This window comes from Crocuta crocuta, unplaced genomic scaffold (genome assembly GCF_008692635.1).
Source record: "Crocuta crocuta isolate KB4526 unplaced genomic scaffold, BGI_CrCroc_1.0 scaffold352, whole genome shotgun sequence".
Lineage (NCBI taxonomy): Eukaryota > Metazoa > Chordata > Mammalia > Carnivora > Hyaenidae > Crocuta > Crocuta crocuta.
Window position 1 is genome coordinate 2,932,176 of NW_027532169.1, and position 2,824 is coordinate 2,934,999.

Here is a 2,824-nt window from a genome sequence, read left to right on the forward strand (position 1 = left end):
AGTAGAAAGAAAAATGGGCACCTTCAAACCCATTAATGTGGCAGAAAGGGTGAGGCTTGGTGACCTGCTGGGTGGTGGGAGGGTGTAAATTTGACACTAAATTCCAGTGTCTTGGAGATGTGATGCCTTCAGGCCACGTAAGGCATATCCAAGGCACCGTATTTGAGTACGATGAGCTCTATTTGGACCTGGTGGGTCAGACGTGCAGTCCTTCCTGATGGCTGCTCTCGAACTATCTGGCTATAGCCAAAGCCCGTGTTCCCTTGGCCCTCTGGGCCCCCAGCTTCAGGGTGGCTTAGCTTCTCCCAGGGTGCTGAGGCTCACAGAGACCACTGGAGAGTTAGTGAGTGAGTGAGTGGGGGTGAAACCTGGCCCCCGGGCCTCCTGGCTTCCTGCCCCACCGTGGTTCTGCCTCCCGATTGGACCTCTGGCTTCCTCTGCCCCTCTTGGAGCTCCCACCCCTCATCAGCAGCTGGGAGGAGGCTCCCTGGGGAGGCTGGAGAAGATGGGGAAGGGATCTGGGAGCTCCCGGGCAGAGGGGCCAGTCCACTGAAGGGTTAACAAGGCGCTTTGGTCTCTGGGAGATGCACTTTGCAGTCAGGGGGTTGGAGAGGGGGGCGAGATTTGAACTCTGAGGCAGATCTGGTTTTAAGTGATTCGCCCTCCTCTCCCTGCCCGCCAGATACCCCCATGCACGTCTGGGTTCCTGCAACTCTTAGCAGAAGAGCAAGAGAGGAAGGTCCGGGAGACACCCAGGATTGACGGGGAGGCATCGGGTCCAGCACCATGCAGGGTGTAGAGAGGGAGCACAGGCCCCCAAATGATAATCACAGGTTGAGGGCACAGGACACAGCCCCCAGACCGTAGAAGCAGAAGCCCAGATCTCAGGGCACCGCAGAATGTTCCACAGGGAGCTCCGGCCAAGGAGCAAATGCCTGCTTGGCAAAGCCCAGGCCGAACAGAGACACATCTCCATCACGCAGCAGATGCAGACAAAAGGAAGAGAGAGCTGTCCCAGTAGAAAAGGGTCTCACGCTGCCCCTCCATGTGAGAGCTTTCCAAACTGTGTTCCCTGGAGTGCTCCCTAGACGGGCTCATGAGTTGCGTGGGAGGGAAAGGGGACCTCACTCTCTACTCCAATCAGAAAACCTCCACTTTGTTTGATGTATATACTAGGCATCTGCCTGTGGGACTTGGCTTAGGGGAAAAAATGTAGGTGGCTACTAAAACAGACACAAACAAATAACGCTGACCTTGAAATCCTGCCCGGCGCCCAAGTTCCCTGAGCCTATGAGCCCCGCTGACCCCATCAGCTATTCAGAGATGTGTGTTGGATGAATACCTGAAGTTCTGGACTCTCTGTCCAGTGCTCTTGAGTTACAGGGACTTTCCAGGAGAGGGCACATCAGCAGGGAGGAGGGTTCCAGGGTGAGGGAGGGGGTGATCATCTGTGCCCCCCCACCCCGCCCGCCAGTCTTTTAGCTGGGTGGGCCCTCGAACCTAAGCGGCCCTAGCGCGCCAGCTGCAGCCTCGCGCCCCCCCGCGGTCGGCGACCACCCAGCAGCCGGCGGCAGTCGGGGGTGCGGCCAAGAAAGGGTTAATCTGCAGCGCCTTTCATCAGCAGCTTGGCGGGCTCCCAAGGCCCACAGGCTGGGTACCTGGGCGCCTACCTCCGTCGGTGGGGCGGAGACGTGACCACAGGGCAGCCCTGCCGTCTGCATTCCTCCCGCGTGAGTGCGTGAGTGACAGCCGCTGCCGCGCCTGAGCCCCTCGTGGGGCGCCCGGCCTCCTGCGCCCCGCCTGCAGCGCAGGGGTGGGGGGTGGCCGCCGGGGGCGCAGTGCCGGCTCGCGGATCCCCCTGTCTCCTCTGGCTGCAGCCTGCGCTCTGCAGGGAGCGCCCTGTGCCCGGAGAGGGACCAGGACAGCCCTGCTGGGGGACGCAGCCTCGCCATGAGGTCGGGATTCAGGGATGGGGAGATCACCGGGGGGCTTCCTGGAGGAGGGGTCAGGACAGGGTGGGCACAGCCAGACCAAGGCCCAGTGCCCTGGGAATTTGGCCTCCATCCCCCGTGTCCTCCCCCCTGGCTCCAGCTATCCACATAAATTTCAACCCTCCCATTACATGGGGACAGAATGGCCATCCTCAATTCCTCTTCCCTGAACTCACCAGCCCTTGCCTTTGATCTCTCTTGGGGCCTGTTGGTGGAAACAGGAAGTCGCCTTTGGCTTGAAGCAAACGCAAACAGGGCGCCAACAGCCAAGCACCCCACCTTCAGGCCTCTCTCAGAGGGAGACCAAGTGTCAGGCCAGGGGGCAGTGTCCTCCTCTCTGAGAAGGCGGTGGAAATGCATTCCCTCTACCCCTAGGCCTGGGCAGAAGGGTTCTCCAAGGTCAACAGGACTAGAGCGAGAGTGGCTTCATACCAGGGTCATCTTCCTAAAGGAGAGCCTGTCCCCAAAGTGAAGTTCCCCCGGAGGTTCATCACCCCTCCTCCAGGCTCGTATGGAAGGCTGGACACTTGCCCCTTCTGCGCTACGAAATCTGCCCCCGCCCCGCGTCACCTTTCCCATCCAAGCCCTCTGGCAAAGGGGCATTTGGGGCAGCTCAGACCAAGGAGCTGGGCCACCCAGCCCTACACGACGCAGCTTCCAGAAAGCCTCTGTAGCCACCGAGTCCTCAGACCCAGGAATCCAGCAGAGGACCCTCCTGAGAATTTTCCAGCGCCCCTTCGAGCTGGCACTTCAAGCCCAATTTGAAGTCCAAGCTCAGCTCTGGCTTCCAGCCTGTGTGTGTGTGTGTGTGTGTGTGTGTGTGTGTGTGTGTG